This window comes from Tamandua tetradactyla, chromosome 4 (assembly GCF_023851605.1).
Source record: "Tamandua tetradactyla isolate mTamTet1 chromosome 4, mTamTet1.pri, whole genome shotgun sequence".
Classification (NCBI taxonomy): Eukaryota; Metazoa; Chordata; class Mammalia; order Pilosa; family Myrmecophagidae; genus Tamandua; species Tamandua tetradactyla.
Genome location: NC_135330.1, coordinates 39,546,148 through 39,556,032, shown reverse-complemented (window position 1 = coordinate 39,556,032; position 9,885 = coordinate 39,546,148). Strand labels below are relative to the sequence as shown.

General features: G+C 44.9%; 1 long non-coding RNA gene and 1 pseudogene across 1 annotated transcript; both read right to left on the bottom strand.

The window, feature by feature from the left end:
- Window positions 1–293: 293 nt before the first annotated feature.
- LOC143680214 (large ribosomal subunit protein eL32 pseudogene) lies at window positions 294–727 on the bottom strand (annotated as a pseudogene).
- Window positions 728–4,992: 4,265 nt separating this feature from the next.
- On the bottom strand, window positions 4,993–7,483 carry LOC143680751 (uncharacterized). Its single transcript, XR_013174161.1, has 3 exons — window positions 7,323–7,483; window positions 6,807–6,877; window positions 4,993–6,208 (listed from the first exon to the last, which is right to left on the bottom strand). It is a non-coding gene; the product is annotated as an uncharacterized LOC143680751 (long non-coding RNA).
- Window positions 7,484–9,885: the final 2,402 nt, after the last annotated feature.

Below are 9,885 nucleotides of genomic sequence, written 5' to 3'. Positions count from 1 at the left end.
TGCCTCTTTCCTTTCATCCCCCCCAATCTGGTTAACTTGTATTCATTCTTCAAAACCCAGACCTGCCCCTCTCTCATTTATTCATTCTTTTAGCAAGAACTTGTAGTGTTATGGCAGAAGCTGGTGATAACGCAATGACCATGGCATTCATTAATTCAACAGATATTCCTTGAGTTCCTATTATGTGCCAGCTGCAGCATTAGGGATAGAGAATCCAGTGAGTGAGCAAAATATGGTCCCTGCCCTCAGGGAGCTGATATTCTTCTTCTTCTTCTTTTTTTTTTTTTTACTTCTTAAAGTTTTATTTCACACAAATAAAACTTGCCCAAGAACTGTCTGTTTTCTTTGCTGCATAGCTGAACATTGGGGTTGGTGACTGGGATGGTCACTTGGGCTGCTCTTTCCACGATGACTTTGCAGTTCTTGGAAGAAACGTTGTGAGCAATGTCAGCACAGTAAGCACTTCCAGCTCCTTGACACTGTGAACCAGGGACTTTCGGAAGCCACTGGGCAGCATGTGCTTTGTTTTTCTTCGTTGTTGCTCCCATAACCAATGTTGGGCATCAAGAGCTGGCCCTTGAATTTTTTCTGGACCCTGTTGTCCATGCCTCTGGGTTTCTGCACATTATGCTTAATTTTGACATATCAGTCTGACTGGTGCCAGATGAACTTCTTGGTCCTGTTTTTTGAAGATCTTGGTCTTCATGAGGGGTCTGAGGGCAGCATGATGTCAGGCAGGAGATGGCTGCCACCTCTGTCTATTGGGTTTGCGCGTCTTAGCTAAGAAATCTTAACTTAATCCAAGATCGCAAAGGTTTTACCTTCCGTTTTTCTTCTTGAAGTTTTTAATTTTAGATCTAACATTTAAAACTACAAATGATTTCAAGTTAATTTTTATGTGTGACATGTAAGGGCCCAGGTTCATTTTTCTGCATATGGATATCAAATTTTACCAGCACAATTTTTAAAAAAGGTTATGTCTTCACCATTAAATTATCTTGACACCTTTGAACTTTGTCTAAAATCAACTGATCTGAGGGAGTATATCTACACTTTTATTCTGTTCCTTTCATCTATGTACCTTTGCTTACTCCAGTATCACATAGCCTTGATCTTAAGTCTTCAAGTTTGGAAGTGTTAGTCTCCCAATATCCTTGTTTTTCTCTCTCAAAATTGTTTCGGCTACTCTAGAAGCTTTGCATTTCCACATACATTTTCTAATCAGTTTGCCAATTTCTATGCAAAAGCTTACTGAGGCTTCAGGGTTGTGTGGGTCTATAAGGAAGTTCATTTCAATAAATCAGATTAGTACCATCTTTTGTGGATAATCTTTGAAACAGTTTCTAGTTTTTCAGTAAATTGGTCAGTTTTAAATGTTTAGAAGCCTATGATTCTCACCTTATCTTTTGATCATAGGATGCAATAAAATGAAGCATTGCTTTCTGGTGGTAGAAATGCCCTGGGGTGTATCCAGGGTTCCAGGGGAGGTCATTTTGTCTAGCTTCCAACCTCGGGCAGGCGCTGCCTATGGCTGTGATGATGAGACAAAGTCTTACAACCCAGGCCCAAGAGAAACTGTTTCACGCATTCCCAAACATCCACCCTTCCTTCATTTGCTCAGAACAAAGTTCATCTGGCTTAGGAAAAGTGGTCTCTCTTATATCCTGAGAACAGTGGGAAGGGTTTGGGGAAAGGTGGAAACAATGTGCAGACAAAGACACACTCTTCTGGAAGTTCTGTCACCACCAGCAGGGGGCGTGCCAGAGGAATAGCCAGGCCAGGCCATCTTGCACACAGCCTGCTCCGCTCAGAAAACCAGCATTTCAGCAGCATAATTGTGGCCTGTACTTTATACTGTGCATTGTTAAAAGGTTCTAAACAGAACAGACCGTTCATTTTTCCTTTTTAACACAGAAGGGTCTCACAACTCCAAATTCCACCCCAGGCCTGAATGTTTCAAGTCAAAACATTCCCTAAACCACAGCCCTTGGGTGAGAAGCAAGTCTGGCTAATGGCTTTGGAGGAAAAACAACCACCCACCAGCCTGGAACCCACCGGGTACACAGGAGGCTGGGTTGTCTCTCTCACACAGGCAGGAGACGGAGGATTTCTATCTGATTAAGTCACCTTCCCTTCCAGGGCCTGCCTCCAATGCTCCTCCATCCTGGAAATAAAACCAGTTCACTGAGGTGTGAGCCATACTGATTGGCTACTGGCTGGCATGTGCTGCCTGCTCTCAGCCAATCAACAGCGTGAACTGACAGTCTTGCGCTGCAGGGCACAGGTGGCTCTGTGGGAAGAGAGGGTGTCAGGCCTCACTGTCCCTTGCCCAATAAGGTATATGGCAAATGTGAACAAGTTCAGCGACATCACAATAACCAGTCTCTGCAAACAAAGTTCCTTTGCCAAAAGGCAGTGGTCTGCTGCGGGTTGTAGGAAACCTTGTGCTGGCACTGACTCCGTATTGGAAACAGGCTTCTCTGGCTGGTCTGGGGCAAAGGGGGTGGGACTCATGAGGCCCTCTTGGGGTGACCAATGTGTTACTGGACAAAGGCTGTGGATTTTTTTGACTGTTGCACCCAATAGCTAATTCCTGAGGCACCGGGATTTCAAAGAGAGAAAGAGTTCATTACTAGAAGCGTAGTAGGAGAGCAGACGGCCTATTGCCCAAAATCTGTCTCCCCAAGCTGCAGGAATTCTGATAGTTTTATTAGAGGAAAGGATGGGCAGGGCTTAGGATAATGAGCACAGTGGCTCTGATGTTGTAATTAGAGGTGATCTGATTATTGAGCATGCGCAGATTGATCACGTGCTTAGTCATAGAAATGTATGAAAGAAAATGCGGAATGAGGTATAAGTGACTTGTCGGTTAAAGTCTAAGCTACTGTGTATGTCAGGTGGGCCCACTTTGGTTAGACCCAGTCTTGGTTATCAAGATAAGTTTGGATTTGGAGTGGGTTAGTTCTGGGCAGACCCAACGCCCTTCATTAATAAACATTAGGGGCTGTCCTTAGTAATTACAAGACTCTAAAGTTGAAAAACTGGATAAATGGGTACAAATGAACGTAGTCACAAGGGTTTTTACAATCACAGGGGCAGAAGATAAGGCAATTTTACAATCATCAGAGATCAAGGCAGCTGGATTACAATTTAGAGTTTCAGGTATTTCCCTATATTAATATAAATATAATATGAATATATTGTATTTATATTAAATATAATATAAAAATTATATTTCCAATGTATTGGAAAACAAAAAGGAAAATTTATAAAATGATTTAGTAATCAAAACCATCCCTTAGATCCTGATTTCTTGATTACGATTTCAGATCCCCACTGCTACCAGGTCATCTGGCTGGTGAGGAGTAAGCAGAAGCTTAGGAGAGCACTGAGGAGGGCAGTCAGGCACGGAATCCCTAAGAGGCAGCCACTGTGAGGGAAGGGCTGCCTGGAACCCCAGGCTGGCCAATGGGCAGATACTGTCGGTATCCACTCAGGTGTCTCACAGCCACGCGCATCTACTGGCATGGGTTGGTGGTGGAATTCGATCTGGTTGAGACAAATTTAGGTTGGCTGTTTCAGTTGAGGGAAGTGAAGGCTGGAGCATAATGGAAGGCAGGTGAGAAAGGTGGCTTAACAGTGGGCAGAGTGTAACCGCAGTGAGATGAGGTGGGCGTGCCAACCCAGGGCACACACCTGAGTGCAGGACTGCACAATTTACAAGCCAGACTCCTGCATCAGATGAACCTGAGTGGCCATCCAGGCTGTATCATTTGCTGCGTGACCTTGGGCAAGTTACTTATCTCTCTGAGGCACAGTTTCTCCAACTGTAGAGAGAAGGATCAGCACTTACCTTATAGGGGTTATCAGGAAGATTACATGAGAGAACATTTACTCAGTGCTCAGTATCTGGCAACGACTCTTATGAGGGTGTATAGTTTGGGACCAAGTGGTGGTTTTAATGCCAAACTTACTGAAAGATATCAACCCTGTCCAGCATTCAGCAGACTCAGCTTCTTCCAAGAAGCTCATTTCATTGGAACTCGGGGCTAACTCAACCAGATTTCAATGTATGACAAGGCTTTAGTTTATATTAGTCTTCCTACTTTTCCTGATGGCTCTACTAACATATATTGAGAGATCTTCAAACTTCCCTTCCAATTGTGGATGGAGCATGGTGATGGTTTGAGGTCACCTCTGTGGCCTGTGGCAGGAGCCATAGGGGGCCTGGGTCATCAGAATCTCACTGCATTAGTAAAGAAACAAATAATAGATTATCTTAAGGATAAAAGAGGATTTAGAATGACTTGATTTAAAACTTCCCTTTTTCCTTCTTTGGGAGCAAAGGCTTGGCGGCTTGGGGCTGGGAACTAAAAACAGACAGAGTCTTGTTAGTGACTTGAATTTTCACTTGCAGAATGATGAAGCTTTGGGAAGGGGTTTCTTTTCCTGCATGTCCCTCCTATTATGTGCTATCAAACCTGATCTTTACATCTAAAACTCCATTTGTATTCCAGTCTGATCATGGGAGACTTGCATTCCTTTGGGTCCCAGCCTGGGTTTGAGACTGACAAGAAACACCCAGGAGAGCAGTTCAGCAAACACAAAGACTCTGGGGAAACCAGCCTGCACCCCTCCCCATGGCCCCACACCACGGCTGATCCCCTGGGGAGATGGATGCTGGTGGAGCATCTTTACAACTGCTTTTTATTTGATCTTCTCAGCATTGATTGTATTCAAGGCTTTTAGTCCCTGATAGGATAACAAACCACAAGAAACCAGTGTGATCAAGTGGAACTGCCGCTGAGCATACCAATGACTAGAACTCCGGGAAAAATTGAAGCAAGTGTTTAGAATTCCAGCAGTGAGCCTGGCTGCTCCTCCTGGGGAGATGATCATGCCTTGGGTAACATATCATTTTGGCAATTCCCAAACTCACCAGGATGATCTTCCCAGGATTTCCAGGGATTCAACCATGGCAACCCTAATTAAAATAATTATAACAAAACCCCCAAAGGCACTGGTATAAACCCTACTTTTTTGTTTATTCAGTTGAGAGTGCCCGAGCAGAGAGAAGGAACAACCATTTACCTCAGTCCCTTGCAACCAGGAAATGTGCTTTATATATAGGCTTTCCTGGGAACAGGACTTGTTTTCCGTGAAGTTTGTCTTGGGGGGGATGGGGCTCATTCCCTGAATGCTATGTTCTAGCTAGAATGTGCCTCCCACAGCTAGAGGTGTCCTGCAGGATGAGGAGCAGTTGGTTCAAAAATAGGGCAAGGCAGGCTGGTTTAGGCTGCTCTTTGAGATTAGATAAAAGAGGGGTAACGTCCTGATCAGAGTGGGCCAACTGGCCAATGGGGATAACAAGTTTCCTGTCAAGGTATCACATAGCTGTCTCTTTCCGTAGAATGGCTTCAGCAAAATTATGGCTGGAGACCAGATGAATCCTTGAGGTCTTTGCCTAGCTGACCTTCAAGGGAGTGACTTTTTCTGTTGTCCCACATGTGTCAATGAGGCGTCCGTAAGCAGGACCTTTCCCTGAATCATTCTCTCCAGGCAGAGTTGAGTGCTTTCTTTTGCAGGCTCTCATAGCCTTTGGTGTGTTGTGTTTACAAACCTGGACGCCTCAGGGACTCCTTAGGGTAGGGCTTATCTGTTCATCTTTGTTTTGCTGACATCCAGCTCAGTGCCAGGCAGAGCAGACAAGTAATTCTCGAACCTTCCCTCTGCTTGAGAATCACCTGGGAAGATGTTCAAAAATGCCAATGCCTGGCCCTACCCCCAGAGATTCTGATTTAACTTACCTGAGATTTGGATGTTGGTATGCTGAAAATTTTCCTCAGGTGATCCCAACATGCAGCTACAGTTGAGACCCACCATAGTAGACCATCAATGAAATCTTGTCTTGTAATGAACCAATGAGGCAGGTTGGCCCAGGTGACATCTTATTATTTTATTCTTGGGATTTTCAACCCCTGCTTACCTCTAGCATTTACCCACTTTCATACTGTTTGCTGGGACCATACAACTCTTGGAATTCTAGAAGGGGAGCTACTGGCAGATTCTTCTCCTCAAGTGTGTTTGGAACTGCACTGACCAATTCACTAAGTCTTCTGAGATCCTTGTCCCCAACAGACCATATTCTCTCACTTGTTCTCGAGGCTCACTCTATTCCCGCCAAACCTCTTCATCAACACTTTCTCAACTGTAGAGAAAGTTGAGACACACAGTGTCGGTTAGAATCTCCCGCCCCAGGAATAACAAATTAGAACGTCTAGGGGTCAGATGTGAGGGCCGGTAATTTTTAAAAATTTCCTCAGGTGATACTTATGTATTGCAGGGTGGGAACCATTGTGCTAGACCATCTTAGCTGGTCAGCCTGCTTTTGGCCAACTTCTTTATCTTGAGTTGTCTCTGAGATTTTGTGGAAAGTGGTCATGGGCAAGTCTGAGGGTGGGTGGTATCGTGAATGGGCCCAGGTGGATGGAGAAGCCCTGAGAGGAGATCCATTTCGGGTAGGGTTTTTATGCCAAATGGGGAGATTGGCTTTATCTAGGGCAAAAATGATGAGAGGAATCATCTCAAAAAGTATTTGTTGTGATCCACTTCCAGTCCAGCTCCCTGTTTAGGGTTCTGGGGCCTCCAAAGAAGGCACAGAAAGGACATTAGGGAATTTGTCTATCATCTGAATGGGACACTAGAGAAAAGCACATAAAAATATGAGCTGAAGCACAGATTTTAAACACCACCAGAGCACAGGGGAGGGTTATGTGCATTACCTGTGGGTACCTTTCATTTCTCACCTGATGTGCACTTTGGCCCCTGAGTCAATCAGCTGTTGCAAGCTACTGACATAAAGATGCTCCTTTTGTTCCTTTAAAAAATGATACAATATTGCAAGCACACAGAAGAGTACAGAGAATGTATATATATTTTTCCCATATATGCTTCAGCTAATTTTTTAAAAAACTAAAACACTGTTAACCCCTTCCCCATGCCATTTCTCTCCCTCCACACTCCCCTGAATTTGGTATTTACCTTCCCCCTGTATCCTTTTATACTTTTAATGATACATGTAGGTATCTCTATACAATATATGGTTTTACAAGTTTTCAAATGTTATATAAGCAGCATCATATTATATCATCTACATGTTTTAAATTCAGTTATGTTTTGAGGTTTATTCATGTTGATAAGTGATCCACTGCATTACTATTTATTATCCATTCTCCTTTTGATGGACATTAAAGTTGTACCCAATTTTTCCCTATAATAAATAGTGCTACACTATTATTTATGATGTAAATTCTGGAACATACCTCTTTACACACACATGCTCTCCTCTCTTCCTGGACCCTCCTCTTCAATACTGCCATGGCTTTGGACCCACTACCCACTTGGACTTGACTTTGCTGTGTGGTCACCTTTCCCACAACACGGCTAGCTTGGCTGCTGGATTACTTGGCTCTGAGTCAGGGAGTCTTTGAACTTGACCAGTTTCTAGGCCTTATTTTGTGCTTGGAGACCCAGTTTTCCACCAGTACTCTCCCTTGTCAGGGATTCCTTCTACCTGACGTCCCACTCCCACCTTGTCCCTCCTGTAAGGGAATGTTCTTTGGCAAGAAAGCTTGGTGTCCTGGAGTCCCAGGACAAGGTCTCATGCAAGCTGTGAATTTTAACTGGATCATAACAGATGCTCAATTTATGGTGATGAGGGGAAAAGGAAGAGATTCCTTAGGAGGGGGAACAGCAGGAACCAGAGTAGGGAAAGTAGCATAGTAGAACATGGCAGGGGTGAAGGAGGGCAAAGAGCAGACTAGTGGACTAGAAGCAGGGTTCTGCTGGAGAGTAGGGAATTGGATTGGTAACACTGTATAAATAGAACAAGTTAAAACGTTGTCTCCACTGCTATATCACTTCTTTTGAGCTTTCAGGAAGGAACACGGTAGGTGGGCAGTGGCAGTGGCAGGGGTGGTGACGGTCTGGAGACCCGTTATGAGCAGAAGCATCCATGCCGCAAGAGTGACCCCCCTGATGAGGCTGAGAGTTAGCACTGGTTCATGAATGGGCTTTTATGGTTTGCTCCCTGATTTTCTACAACCCCATTGAGTGCTGAGCCTCTATTGAGTCAAACTGGGCTTTAACCTTCTCTCCATCACTCATATGCTATTTCCTATCACTCCTGCTTCCAAGGAAGAGAACTCCAGGCAACTGGCCTCAGACTCCAGTCCAGCTATTGCCAATAAACTGGAAGCTGTTTTCTCTAACAAGAGCTTGGGGAATGAGCATTAAGAGAGATTCAGGGGTCTCCTCTTGAATCTGATGACTCTTCTGTGTGTGGTCAAAGGCAGCTGTCCCAAATCCTAATCCTAACCAGGGGTACAGGAGGTCAGCCTGTGTGTATGTGTGTGTGTTGGGAGGAGTGGTAAGAGTTAGGAGCTCTTTAAGCTTGCCTGGCCTTTGTGATTTCAAGTGAGCCTCTGCTGGGAAAGACAGTTGTTTTCCAAAGAATTGGGCAAAAGTTTGGGCTCTTTGCCTTGTTTGACAGCCCATAAAACTCAGCAGTAAATTTGAACTTCCAGTTCTATTGCTCAGAAATTGTCATCAACTCCTTTGCCCCTGGCTGGCTGGCTCTCCCTCCTCCCAGCACCATCCCACCCTCCCTCACCGTGACACCATTAGAAAATCATGAAGAAGATCTGTTCCAAAGAGCAAGGGTGGAGGGTGGAAGGCTGACTGGACTGACTCATGGACCAACACTTGAAAAAGCTGATATGACAGGGAAGACGGAGTAAAGGGAAAGAGTTTTTGGTTTCACCTTTTGACAAAGTGTGCTGAGAATGTGTGCATAGGTGTGCTGCTCTTCATAGGTATGCTGCTCTTCAACAGATCACAGGAATTACTCCAATCTTCACATCTCTGACCTCTATTTTGGAGACCCTGGTGCGTGGAACACATTAGGGCTGACTGTAAGAGTGGAATGAATGAGCAAAACAGACCCCTGGTGAAGAGGGGAAAAGGAAATGAAACAGATGTCTGTTTACTAAGCATTTAGTACAGGATCTTCTCAATCCCCACCCCCCTACTTTTAAAAAATTTTTACTGATAATTACTGATAAGAAACCCTAGGCTTAGAAATATATATAATAGGACCCTGTGTGTGTGTGTGTGTGTGTGTGTGTGTGTGTGTGTATGAGAGAGAGAGACAGAGAGAGAGGATATACAAGGGAAAAGGTTCAGAATGGCATCCTTTTTAAATTTTATCACTGTTCATTCTGGCAGCTTCATCACGTTTGTGAATCTGAGCAAGCTGATGGGACAGACTGGGCTGTCCCTGAAAGTTAGAGCATGTGAGGAGAAGACTGGGAGTCAGATGTAGCACAAAGTCTGTAATAACAAAACAGAAGAACACAGAGGAAGGGAAAGGAGATGCTCTTAGGTACAGGAGAAAAGGAAAGAAGTGAGAAAGAAGGAGAATTTAGAATTTAGAAGAAACCCTCCACTATCCCTGAGAACCAGAAAAGAAGAAAGGTGTTAAAAAGAACAGAGACTTCCGGAGAAGATGGCGGCTTAGTAAGACGTGCGGATCTTAGTTTCTCCTCCAAGACAGCTACTAGGGGAGTAGAAACGATACAGAACAGCTCCCAAAGCCACGACAGAGATAAAAAAAGACAGCGTACCCCATCCTGGAACGGCTGGCTGGCTGAGAGAACCCGCTCTGGTGAGATCGCCGAGGGGCGCGGGCTTTACCGGGCGGGGCAGACAGCGGCCGGAGTCACTCCCTTCCTCCTCCCCGGGCCGGCTGGGAGAATTGGACAGGCGGTTCCCTCAAACCGCGGTGGCTGGCGCCCACACCACGCACGGCTCCCTGGACCAACTGAG